This window comes from Struthio camelus, chromosome 4 (genome assembly GCF_040807025.1).
Source record: "Struthio camelus isolate bStrCam1 chromosome 4, bStrCam1.hap1, whole genome shotgun sequence".
NCBI classification, from domain to species: Eukaryota; Metazoa; Chordata; class Aves; order Struthioniformes; family Struthionidae; genus Struthio; species Struthio camelus.
Window position 1 is genome coordinate 24,984,117 of NC_090945.1, and position 13,751 is coordinate 24,997,867.

General features: G+C 42.2%; 1 protein-coding gene and 1 long non-coding RNA gene across 16 annotated transcripts in view; one reads left to right on the plus strand and one right to left on the minus strand.

The window, feature by feature from the left end:
* RPL34 (ribosomal protein L34) overlaps positions 1-13,751 on the minus strand; it is a 180,587-nt gene that overhangs the window by 13,890 nt on the left and 152,946 nt on the right. For 4 of the 14 annotated variants that reach the window (XM_068941915.1, XM_068941913.1, XM_068941917.1 and 1 more), the window contains one exon: positions 3,301-3,549. The exons of the other annotated variants lie outside the window; for them this stretch is intronic. The gene's annotated coding sequence lies outside the window, so the exon portion shown is untranslated. The remainder of the gene's footprint in view (positions 1-3,300; positions 3,550-13,751) is intronic. 14 annotated transcript variants of the gene reach the window in all.
* LOC138067039 (uncharacterized) lies at positions 7,820-10,420 on the plus strand. 2 transcript variants are annotated; one of them, XR_011140708.1, is made up of 4 exons: positions 7,820-7,906; positions 8,021-8,112; positions 8,364-8,608; positions 9,663-10,420. It is a non-coding gene; the product is annotated as an uncharacterized lncRNA (long non-coding RNA). The 2 variants fall into 2 exon arrangements; XR_011140709.1 differs by lacking the exon at positions 8,364-8,608.

A 13,751-nucleotide genomic window follows, 5' to 3' on the forward strand; every position in this document is an offset into this window, starting at 1 on the left:
TCGTTATCTGAAAATCCAAGTTACAAAATATCACAGTGTGAGATAATAAATACATTGTAAAGTGCATTAAAGTCCAGGTTATTAAGGGAAATTTCCATTTAAAATATACAGCCATGTAATTTGAGCATACTTCCTAGTAGTACGAATCAGGTTTGGTTCTCTGAAAAATACAGCTCAACCCGAAGGACTTGATTCTGCTTTCATGGAAATCCTTGTCAAAGCTCTGGCCTTTAATAGCTTGATTATACTGGTTACTTTGGTTACTTTGGTTATTGTATGTCATAATTCTGTTCTACTAATTTTTGGTTATAACAGCAAGAAGTTCTGCAACTTACTGAAAGTACCTGAACTCAGGCTGAATTCATCACTGGTTTGTGTTTGATGCAGTCATTAATAGCAAATCAGGAAGTACTTTGTAACTTGCATATTTAGGGGCAAAAGTTTACCCACAAGTTAAGTCCTGCAGAATTTGTGAGATTTCTGTAAAAGCATGCTTCTTCACAGGACATCAGCACTTTTCAATTTTCAGTGAGAATTGTTTTAAGAAACGTACTGACCTCCTCAAAAGGCTGCCATTTTGAGTCCATAATGAGTTTAGGTGAAAATGTTTATTTTACTCAAATTCTGTATCCCTCATCTATATCAAAGCTCTGATTCTGCAAAGCATGCAAGTTCATGAAGGCTCCTCTTCCTTAGAAAAGGTGTTTAAGCATATGCTTCAATGCATAGGAGATGATTTCTTTCTTTTACAGAATGACAGAATAGTTGGGGTTGGGAGGGACCTCTGGAGATTTCCTGGTGCAACCCCCTGCTCAAACAGGGTCAGCTACAGCAGCTTGCCCAGGACTGTGTCCAGTCAGGTTTTGAACGTCTCCATGACTTCTCTGGGTAGCCTGTTTCAGTGTTCAACAACCCTCACAGTAAAAGAAGTTTTTTCTTATGTTTAAATGGAATTTCCTGTATTTGTGCCCATTGCATCGTCCTTCACCACTGAGAAGAGTCTGGCTCCACTTTCTTTACTCCCTCCATCAGGTTATTTATACACATGGATAAGATCCCCCTAAGCCTTCCCTTCCCGAAGGTAAACAAGCTCAGGGTCCTAATCTGTTTACTAAGAGCTCTACCTGATCACGAGCAGTTAAAGACTGATCTGAGATGAGGAGGAAACTGTATATTGGTTTCTGGCTCATAGCTGGTGTTGGTCCTTCTGCAAAAGTAGTAATTAAGATTCTGGTGCAACTTACTGCTTTGTGTAACCTGGGGAAAGTTCTCCCCTCCCCCATCTTTTCTATGTCTTGAATTAATGGGGGCATTTTGTCCTCAATTCTCAGATCAATGGTTCTTTCCTAACTTAGAGCTACACATACTCCAAGGGATCTTCTGCCTCATCTCACTTACGTGCTCGCCCTATTGCGCTCTCTCTCTCTCTCTCTCTCTCTCTTTCTCCCCTGCATTGCTGAGGCATTAGTCCACACAGCAAACTGCAGGTGTCCTTGTGGCATTATTCTATCATTAACCTAGCCAGTGCAGGTGTTAACAGTTGTGCAGAAACAGCCACAAAGTTTCATAGCCACAATTTAATTCCTAAGGAGTCCTGGGCATGTGTTTAGGTTGCTTCCTCACGTTGGCGTCTAATGATGTTGACACATCTTCACAGCTATCGCTCTATCTGCTAGCTAGAGACAAGCCAGTGATGCTGGACTGCACCACTGAACGCACGTGAGCGTGGGAGGATGAGATACAGCAGGAGTGTGGAAATATCCCCTCAGCCAGGCAGCCGGCCAGTGATTCAGGAGAGCACACAGATTACAGATGGTGCAATAAGCTCACAACTGGCCACATTCGGAGCCTTAGCAATATTTATATGGAAATGAGCATGCATTAAAGGCTGCCAATGTGACAGCAAAGTGGGCCAATACTGAGGCTTGCCCAGGAACGGGCATGCTGCCCCCACACAGCCACCTGCTAAGATCATTCATGCCAGAAATGCAAGTAATCCTAGTAAGGCAGGGTGCCTGGGGGGATCAAGTCCTTAGAGTGAAAAACAAACAAACTCCCAAATCCAAGCCCGGACCACCTCTTCATACACCTGGCAAGAGGCTCTCTGCAGCTGACCCGCTGGCTGTAAACTCTGCGGAGTTTGGAGCTCAAAGGATGAGAGTTACACCCCATGCTGCTCCCTGTCTTCTAATTTATCAAAACAGACTCTTCTTCCTTCACAGAGGCAAAGTTGCACAGCTTTGAGTTATCTCCTGCCCCTCTCATTTTGTGTAGGTTTTATTAAACATTTTTTGAATCCCTTCTTTTTTTTTTCCTACTGGGGCCAAGAGGGATGTGGCTTGCAGATTAGTACTACTGTTAGCTCTCTTTAATAGGGCTTTTCTTATCCCATTAAAGTAGAATAAAGAAGCTTCATTTGTTAGCTTAAAAAAAATCAAGACTTTAATTCTTGATCATTGCTCCCAAGAGAACCCAGCTGGAGTTCTCTCATCATCACTGATCAAGTCTGAACTTTTTTTGTTTGCTATTCAATTTCATTTGCTTTCATCATTTTAGAGCACTAACAGGCTCTCTGCTCTGCTGAAACAGAGGATGGGGCTTTAACTATATCACGGCAAAGTCCCTATAGCAATGGAAAACTGCTGTAGTCTATACTCAGCTGTACTCTTCCTTTCCATAAAACCTGTGTTTACACTGAATGGAAGTTAACAGGCCAATTATTTTAATCATAGCGATAATTATTCCATATGGCTCTTTCTCCTTCTATATTATTTACTTATTGTAGATAGATTGTCTGTTTGATTTCAGATCCCTCGCAGAAAGAGGTTTCATCCCAGACCACTGTAAAAATCTTTCTAAACTGTTGTAGATCACCTTCTGGACCAACTGCTACAATGATATCCATGGAATGAAGCTTGCTTATGCTACAGATGAACTTGCTCTGATGCTTTGTAAATGGTATTTTTTCTGAAGAGATCACAAGGATGGGTTTGCAAGGGGGATCAGCATTTAGTCCAAGTGTGCAAAGCAATTTTCCAGTTAACACACAAATCCATCCAGGCCCTTTCTCTTGTTGCTTGTGCCGACCATCTCCTAAGCACAGTGACTAGATGCCAGGGTGGATTTATTTTGTGAATAACATCTTTCCTGTTCATTATCTGGGTTTGTTCTGTGAGTGCTCCTTTAGGGTGAACCTTACCCAAGCTGTTACTCCATACACAGATAGAAAGCTGTTGTGCTAAATGAATCACGTATAAGCTGCTATTGGAGCATTCCCAATAAAGGCTGCACAAAGCCTACCTGCTGGCTATCATTTGTATTCTTCTAGACCCTTGTAATTTTCTGTATGGACCACTCCAGTTTCCAGAAAGGGTCTTGGAGTAAGACAGCAAGTCCCAGAAGTAGTGTCTCTGCCACTTTTCAGCTTAGGTGTCTGAGCTGTGTGCAGTCACCTCTGTTTCCAGGCTTCTCCTCAGTGCTCCATGGAAGAGGCTTGCACATCTCAAGAATGCTATCAGCATCACTTCTGGGCACGTTAGAGATGTTTATCTGACAGAAATAATGCAAAATACATGAAGTCCATTCAATGACCAGCTACAGTAACAGTAACTTCCACCTGCTGTGCTCAGCGCCTCCAGCCTCAAAGAGGGGCAGCACAGCTGGCAGAGAGAAGGAGGCTCTGCTCAGGAGTCAAAGCCATGAGCGGACCTGGCAGGTAGTCTTTTGCCACATGAAGACATGAAGAGAAAATACATGCACTGCTCCTTTCAGTGAGGACTGGTAGATGGCTCCACCTCACTTCAGTGCCATCCGTGCTACAGATACTACCCAGCCACTCCAGATTTTAATTGACTGCTCGATGTCTGCAGTCAACAGACTGTGGGAAGAGAGCTCTCTGCACTTTTCTAGTGTGCTGGAACAGCTGCAATTTGAAACATGTAATACATTTGCACCCCAAGCAGCTTCCAATAAACGTGCAGATGGAAACCACATAGATGGTCTGTGGGAGAGAATCCTTTCTTGGCAAAGGACAGGCTATTGCTTTTATGAAGTGTCATAAGAGCTTTAACAGCAGTGTCTTATTTTTGAAAATCTTAGCACCCCATTCAGAAGCTCAGATTTGTACTGAAGGACTAATATTGCTGGAATATAAACCTGGAATTCAGAAGATACCCAGGAAAATCCAACCTTCATAAAAAGGAAACAATCTTCTAAACAAGAGAGGGAAGATGCAATTTTGTAGAGGGAAACCTGTCACACTTTAACTTCCAAGGGAATGAGAGAACTTAGAAATAGCAGTGGGGACCTGGCAAAACAGTGGAGACATGAAAAAAGTACAGAAAAGTGAGCCTTCTCTCATTCTCATTTGGAATCAGCATCCAGAAGAGGTGGCATTTTCTTGCAGATGCATTTTCAAATCCTCACAGCTTTGTCCAGAACACATCATTTTTCAGCCTTAAATTCCATGATGAAGAAGATGCTATAATGGGAATACTTTCACTTCCAAAAATGCTAAATTATCAGGTCTACCTGTGTGAATCCCCTGCTGTCTCCTTGCAGCTAAAAGTGCTACTCACCTTTGAATAGCAACATTTTTTTTAAAAGACAAGAGGAGACTGGAGAATCCTAGTTTTAGGCATCTTATGGTTAAACATTTTAGACTTCACTTTTTTTCCTCAAACTTCCCTGCCTTCAAATAAAAACAAATTCAGTCTTTGCTTGTCCCATTGTGATTTTTGAGATGATAACTTGCAGATAATTATTTTGCAAATAATTACTTGCGAAGCCTTAAGAGATCCTCAGATGATAGGTGGTAGAGATACACAGAATATGTTCATCTTTCCTGCCTTTTTTCTAGCATCACTATAACTTGTTCCATTCCTCTACATCTCTCCACAAATATTGCCAAAGAAGGAATTATATGGCCAAGGAATCACATTGCTAGAGAATATTTTTAGTCAAGTCAAGAGGCAAATTTTCTTCCAAGTTCTTTTTTATTAGAAAAATGCATTGTCATTTCCATTTCCAAGCATGTCTAGCATGGCTAGTTGCTCTTTCGTCCACTTTTATTTGAACTGATTAGGTTAAGGCTGAAAGAAAAGGACCTTTGCCATGTTGTACGTGCAGGGCAGGTTCTACATGACATCATCATTGTCTCAGAAGTATTTTGGTTATTATAACAGGGTGGTTATTAATTGGGTTATTAATATAACAGGTTGTCAGTAAGCATATTTAGGGGATTGGATAGTTAATATATGACATTTTTGCTTTGTCTGCACATAATGGATAGAGTAAATATCTCAAAAGCACACTGTTAAGCTTTGCAAATGAAAATATTTTCTAAACCGCACATCTAGGGGAAGAAAGCTACGGTTTTGGTGGCGGTAGAACCCTAAATCAATTGACATGTATTGTTAATAACTGCAACTTAAGATTTTCTTCTGCAGATGGATCCATCCTCAACAGAGGGCAGTAGAGGATGAAAATGTAACTTGATCTAGTCACATTGTTGTAGTCAGACTAATTCTCTAAAATTCTTTTAACAGGCTTTAAAATGTACCCTTTTATCTTGAAAAATGAGGAAGCAGCACTGCTGGCCATCTGGGAGACACACTGCCAACATGGAGATGTTAGAATCCTTCTACATCATTTACTTGACCAATGCAGTACCAAGCTGTGCTGGATGGGTAGGTGGGAGAGCGCAAGCAAAGGAAGAAGGGAAGTAAAGGTTTTCCTTGAAGGGGAAAGTCTCTAGACACATGCCTTTGCAAGGGAAAAAAAATGGCATAGCTTCCTGACTGCAGTCACTTGAAGAGGAACCTACCTCAATATCGTCTTAGAATTGTTGTTAAATATTAGCTCAAAGCACCCTAGGGACAACACTACATTCAGTGAAAACATACAAAAAGGTGGAAACTTTACCTGACGTGGAAATCCATGTGGCAGTATAATACTTCCACGAAGAATAGTAGCAGGCTTCAAATATCTAGAGGTTTCACTTAGAACTAGTAAACACCACGGGCTTAAACCCCAACTGTAAAAACCAAATGCCTCTGTTGGGTGCTGGGAAGAGGCAGCACTGACTCCTCACAAGCGCACGGGTGTATTGGCAGTAGCTTTTGGCCCGCCACACAGGCTAGGCAGGATGAGTGCTGTGCTCACGATGGGGAGAGCAAGGAGCTGAGACACAGCCGGGAAAGGACGCCAAAGCCAAATTGCGGGAAAAGCTGGGGAGGCCAGGAGCTGCAGCAGAGCCGGAGTGTGAAAGGCTGAGGTGGAGCAAAAACATGGCAAAGCTTTGAGGAGTCATCTGAACGTACTGAAGTCTAGACCTAAATACCATGCTGCAGACCCTACCGGTTGGATGATTCTCAAGCATCTCTGTGGTATGGCAGCAACAAAAGTTACGCTTTCTCGGGTATGAGGCCAGGCCTGTATATATGCTTGATTGTTTTATGATACACGTCACAAAAGCTCTGCCACGTTTAGCCACAGTGCTTCTGGCCATGGCTGCTGCTGCTGTTCTCTGTACTTTCGCCGTATCATTCCTGCACTACCATCTCTAACCACGCCACCTTTGGCCAGAACCCCATCTTTTACAAGTAGGCACCATGCCAGACCAAGGTCCTTAGACTTTTAAATTGGCTATAGTAATTAAAGCCTGATAGCTATCAGTTGGAGTTCTTACAATCCAACAGCACGTAAAGGACACCACCAAAACTTCATATATCCCTATGAAGTAAAACTCCTTTCTGTTTCTGTCTTGCTCACACTTGATTTCTGTTCAGTTTTGGTATCTCTCTGAATTTTGGTCATGGTGAAACCTTATTTTGCAGAACTATATATGTACTGTGCACTGTACAACATCCCTATGAGCAAAATACATGAGAATTTGAATTAAAACTATTAAAACGGTTTCACTGGCTTCGAAGATGAGACACTTACTGCAGCTTTCTGCCTCTTCCCCTTGTTCTCAGAGAGAATAGCTCATAGCTCCTCCATTAGCTAACAGGGTTACCTCAGTATAGGCTGCATATTCAAGTTTATCTTCCTCAATATTGACAGAGAAATGCTGCAAGTCTACCCAAGGTGAGAATAAAAAGCAAGATTCTGCTTAAAGACAAGGACGGGGAGGAAGACTCTGTTGTGAATTTGGATGCAAGGGGTGGTGAGGGTGGCGCTTGAAATTTTGAGATTTCAAGGCAACAGTCTTTTTGATACAGAACATGTTTTGTAGAATTCCCAAATGTTGAATCCGAACCTAGCGTAGAGGCAGGTTATGAAAGGCATTTGGAAAATAGATAAGAAGGAGAGGGAAGGAGCTTCTTCACAGGGATAAGGAACAGTATATATCCTTACAGCACAGATCCCAGTGGGATCCAACTGCAATATAAAGGTGGAGTAGGGTGAGAGTGAGCCCTAATCCCCAAATCTCTCACAGCAACTATCACAGCTGGGCACCTTTCCATAAAAAGCAAGCAAGCAAGCAAACAAAGAAACAGGAAGGCTGAGTGACTACTCAGTGGACGTTTCTGGAAGGATATCTGCCTGCATCAGCCAGAATTCTTCTGGTCCTTCTTTTGCGTAATATACTATGCACCATACTTGCATGGGCTGCACTTAAAAAAAAAAAAGTCACAATCCTCCCCTAAATATCACACTCTTCTGTAAATGCCAATATCAAGACTGCCAGAGGGTTCACTTGGGAGAGGAGCAAGACATTGTTGTCTTCCCACTCCCCGGTGGCTGAGCTGCTTTGCCTTACAGCTAACCTGCTACAGCAGCTCTGTTCAAAGCTAAAAAGCTCCCACTGGTGCTGCTAGTACACTCGGGCTCCAGCTATGAGAGCTGCCTGCTGCAGATGTATCGGTGCAGCCAGCTCAATAGCACATTTTCCCAGGAGGCGGTAAGACTGGTTGGGACAGTAAATAATTAGCTTTTCTGCCTTTGGCTATAGAAATGATTATGAATTTTTAAGCAATGAGAATGATTGAAGCCATTTCTGTTTGCTTTCTTTTAGTTGTGTTGCAAAGTTTAGCATCAAGAAGGAAAATATCCTCAGAGGAGGTTGACAAACAGGTGGGAAAATACAAAGATGCCAAGAGATCAGAGGTAAGTCGGTGACTATTAAAAGCTGGGGGAGAAGGTCTTGATAAAAGGGGGCGGCTTTCATAAGAAAGGAATATCTTTCTTGTTCAGTCCTTCCTTTATCTGATAACAGGCTATTCCCCAGAAAGTTGGCTCCTGGGAAGCTAGTTTCAAGCAGAAGCTGAACATGAAAGTTCATTTTTTTGGCAGAAGTTGTGTTCTCTTTAATTCATTTATTTTTGTAAATTTATCCTAATCCTTTTTTTAATTAACAGGATGCTGAAAGATACTGTAGAGAGGAGTTGTCTCTATTAAGACACAGATCAGATTTAATCTCAGAAGTATACCACCTCCTCCATGGCCTGCTCAAGGCTGCCTGGATGTGCCTCCTCTACTGAAGGCAGTTCAGCCTCCAGGGCTCTTGTCCTCTCTGGCAGACTGGCAGTAAGGATTCCCCTGATGCCACACATTGTGACATTGGCTCTTGATCAGTCAAGCTGGCACAGCAAGGAACCTGGAGGTACTTCAGGTTTTGCACACAATGCCTCATGCTCATTAATTTTATATGTTGCCTCGTTAACTGAAATCAATATTGATAATAATAAATACACTAGCAATCAATTATAAATAAATAATCAATTATTGGAAAATGTTTCTAAGGAAAAAAAAAGATGGAAGGACATTTTTTGTATGTTCCTTGTCTACCTCCTGTATTGCTTAAATGTATCAGACTTGCAATTTTCCAGTGGTTTTAAAATTGTTATTCAAAGATTCAATAGTTTAAGCCGCTCCTATACTTTGTCCTTGACCCACCAGCTGGCTGCACTAAAAGGCACCCCTCTCCAGCTTGAATGTGATCACTGCTACACAGGCACAGCAAAACTTTACTCTTCGCACTGATGGAAATGGAACTGCAAATCAGGCCATGCAACAGCTGCTGACACACACTGAGGAGCCTGATACCATGGCATAAGACCAACATGCATTGAAAACTTCCTCAAGGTGGCAGTGAGGGCCCAGATCAATTGGCCTAGCGTATGGTGGTTCTTAAAATGTGCAACTGTGTTATCCCATCACCAACGCATGAGCCATTTCCCTTGCTGGAAAGACTCAAATAAGTTGTGGTTGTGTGTCGAGGATTTCTTTCAAACCACTGAGAGAAGCTGAACTGGGCTCCTCCAACTCCTGCAGGGGGAAGGCCAAAAAACAGTTCCCAAAAGAAGGATTTTCCGCCGCATGGAGAAAAGTTAAGAGGCTGAACAAATGGGAAAGAACAGGAGCTTCTGCTACACAGGGCAGCAGTATGATTCCAAAACGCTGTTCCAAAAATGATTGTGTTAATGTATATTAAGTCCCATAGAAAAGACATCATTTCTTACTGTTAAACTGGTATCAGGGTGACTTAAAATGTAAGTACATGTTTACTGATCCAAAACGGTTTCCCTTCAAAGTCTTCTGACACATAGTTATACAAAAATAGTACATTTTCCTTCCATCAGTAATTTAGAGCTACAGGTAGTTGTGAGCTGTGTTTCTGGCCACCCCTTGACACAAGCTTGTCCTGTTCTTGGCAGATCCAGGCCCAGTGGATCTCTGGGGAAGTGATCGGTAGGGTCTCTGCAGGAACTTCCCCACTGCTGCACCTACCTCAGAAGATCCCCTGGATAAAGGGAGGTGCGATAGCTTATCCCTGGCTGTTACAACAACTGTTTGCTAGAACTGTACAGAGTGAGTCTGGAACAAAGAAGCTCAACAGACATCTTCATAAAATTATAAAGATGAAAAGCCTGGAAAGGACCTCCAGAGATCATCTTGTCCCACAGCTTCCCACTGAGCCGGGATGAAGTACCACCACCCCCTCCTTGTAAGGTGTTGGCCTAACCTGTTCCCAGAACCACCACTGAAGGGGATAAACACGGACAGAAAGCCTAACCTTTATAGTTCTTCCCAAAGTGCAGCTTAAATGTTCTTTGCTGCAAATTAGGTTGATTTATTTTTCTCCTTCTCAGTGGCTGTGGAGAACAAATGATGACTGTCCTCTTTAAAACAGTTGTTTACATATTGAAAAACTTATACTTTTCCCCCATAGTCTTTTTTCTCTAGACTAAACAAACTCAGTTTCTTCAACATTTCCTCATCACTCATGCTTTATAAACCTTTTTTTCATTCCTGTTGCTTTCTTCTGGACTGTCTCCAATTTGTCTATATCCTCAATTCTGTTGGGCCATGCTTGGCTACAGCTGACAATCTGTCCCTAAGAAAAGTATCACACTTTTGACTGAGACTTTAGAGATCTGTTTCCAGATTCAGCATTTTTCTGTGGTAGACATAAGCATTTTAGCTTCTATTAATATCAATAAATATATAAAATAAAACAAAATAAAACAAAATTAAAGTCTAGTTTTCTTGAAGACGGTGTTTCAATTTTGCACTGCAGTGGCTTTTGTCTTTACAACATGTTTACACATGTTTCTTCACACTTTCTCTGTCTTGCAGCATGGCTACTGAGGCAATCGGAGGGCCTTGTAGTTAGCAACCCTTGTATAGAAGAGCCTCTTACAAAGTAGTGCAATTAAAGTCAGCATTCAAAGCATTTCAGATAATCAAAAGACTAACCAGCCCCCGAATACAGGCAGAATCAAAGAGCCTAGTGTAGAAAGAAACCCAGTGACCCTGAAGGCATGAGCAACCAACCTAAAGAGATTAAATGCCAACTGAGGGAAATGGGGGAGGAACTAATGGCATCAACAGTGGAAAACCAAACAAATTCAGGAGACTTCAAAAGTGAATAATTGGGCTACCAAATTACGTATGTTTTGTAAGTATTTGGGATAGGTAAAAGTCTGTGTGGTTGGGATGCCCAGGCTTGGTTTAATTCCATACCATGAAAGTTAATGGGAGTTTCCTCTTTGATTCCAGTCATGGCTACCAGCATGCACTTGTGTAGTTTTGCATGCTCCCACATTCACTGCCAAATCAGGTGAAGTCTGCTGACTTCTCAATAAGCTTGAAAAAGGCTTGTGTGCTGAAATGCTCATTTGTTTTATTCACCTATGTCAACTGGTCTACTAAAATATGCCCACCAACCTCACCACATCAATATCCTTAAGCTAGGACAGCTACTGTGATGCAGTTCACAACTTTTGCTTGTGTGTTGCTTACTCAAGAGGTGCAACTCTGCTCAGAGACAGTTGCATTTCAAAAAATTTCTTGTCCTTTTGTGGGCTGACCGAGATTGCACAAAATACTCAGGGAAATATGGAGCTAGCAGCTCATCTCTGATTGGAGCTCTTTACCATGGGCCCTCCTTGGCTTCAGCTTCCACACACATTTCTCTCTCTTCACTAAGCTAAGCAGCAGGTTTGTCACCTGCACATAGGCTCTTTCTGAGTTACTCATAACTTCAATGGAGAAGCAGAAATTCCACATTATCTGCACCATAGAGTTCCTATAAATGGGAGAAATAGGACAAACTCATCCTAAGGGTGAGACAAACACAAAAGAATTTAGTCCAATTAATTTAGCAAGCTTTCAGCCAGATGTTTGTTTAACAGATGTGGATGAGTGCAAAATTCCCCCACAGCCCCTTTTAAACACCTCAACTAAGAAAACAAGCTTGAGTGTGGTAAAGAGCATGTTGATATCCCAAGGGACTAGAGAAAGTGCAACAACAGAGAGCCTTACACAGGAGAGGGAGTGTTAAGCATATTTAAACCAAACATTTCTTTCCCTTTCCTCTGGGATAAAACTATTTCCCATAGAAACTAAAGCTGTGCCCCTGCATGTGTAGCCCGGGGAGAGATGCTTTGATGTGAAAGAGAATCCTGGTAAAGTACCGGATGCAGAAGCCAATGTGGAAATAGGAGGGACTTCCAGAAGCAGGAAAAAGCATTGTCCCAGAGGGGCTTATATCACCCCCCCAGGTCGTCACTCAGACTGTCTGGCTAGTTTCCTCCTGCCGGTCACTTTGCTGTAAGGAAAGTCTTGTATTAGGCTTGGGGCACAAGTTTATAACTTTTCACTTACTTTATAAGGCTGACCAAGTGAAAATGTCACATTGTGTGGCATAACCTAGGTATTAAAACTAAAGTGAGAACTTTGTGAATTATGGGTCAAACTCTGCTTTCACATGTACCACAGAAAACCTGGAGGAACCATAAGTATTTCAGCAAAGCAGGAATGCCATAAATCGGACTTACGTACCCTAGGGAGAATGGGAGCATGATTTAGCATGATTTAGTTTTTAGGAGGAATATAAAGAAATGAATGTGAATACTAGCATGAAATTCTTATGAGTGCACGCACTATATACTGTTGGAGCTACATGGTAGGATGCAGGGAACCTGCACACCAAGTGCCAACAGCTTGCTTTAGATTGCTTCCTTCCATTTGTAGGATAGTCTCAAAGGCCTGTGGTGTGGGGAACCTGTCTTTGTGTAAACACTCTGCCTGGTATTCTGGGACTGATAACCCATGGTGAGCCTGTTCCAGAAAATATCTATGACGCTTTTTCCATCTTGATCTCCAGAAAAGCCAAAAGCTGTTACTCCCTCCTTTCTTCACTCCTTACTGAGGTTGCTGCTGGTCGTGGCCCTAAACTCAGCGAGTTTACGCAGGGAGCACTGCTGCTGCTCTCATGCGATATAAAAGGAGCAGAAGTTCTCTTGCACATTCATGCAGACTCCGCTCCCATGTAGAGGCTGTTCAGCAGCAGCAAAATAAAGTATGGATCATGATTTATTAATGGACAATACGTCCCTTTCCCCCCCTCAAGTTTTCACAGACATGAAAGTTCTTGTGGGTGGTGGTTCTGGAACAGCTGCCAGGTAATTGAAATATTATTTGATCAGAATAACCTATGTAGGCAAATGGCCCTGTGATGGCAATGTGTGAGTTTTGCCTCTGTAAGGATTTCAGAGTCAGGCTCATAGATAATAAATTTTGTATTCATCTCTTTGTGTGCTCCGGATTGCAATGACACATCAAGTGGGAGATTCCACAACAAAGAGTTTGTCAGCACTGCCACTATAACATCTCAGTTGAGAAGGTTTAAAACTGCATCTCAGAGTAAAATCCGGTACCTGGTTTGCACTCTGAACAATGTATTTATTGAGTTACTTAACTGAGTTTGTTGAATGATGTCTTTGATGACTAGAGGGAACTTCCTACTTGTGATCTCTGAGGCTAAATACTCAGGTATATTTATTACTGAGTTAGCACTTACTGCCTACCTCACACAGATGAAGTTCACTCCCTGTCTTCAGCATCCTCATGCACTGACTGGGTACTACATAAATTACTGCTCTACCTGGTGTTCTTAAAGCTCAACAGAATATAGGCACGCCGAGCTCTTCGAACCTACATCTCTACCTGAAGATGCTGGCACTTGGAGGAGTTCGGCACTACTGAATACCAAGCCACAGGATCAGTATTTTCCACATCACTACTAATCTGTTCAGCACTTTCCCTTGATGTCCAGTTGGCCCCTCAAGGGACCCAGAGCCTAAGGACCTTCCAAGTCTTGTTTGAGGAACTGCTCCTGTACAGTGACTCAGTTCCCCTATCGCTATAAAGGGACTGAGTACTTTGCTCTTCCTTAGGGAGCCCAGAGGTGTATTTAATTAATGTTCATTATGAACTCTGAGAGGATCTTGAAGCATAAA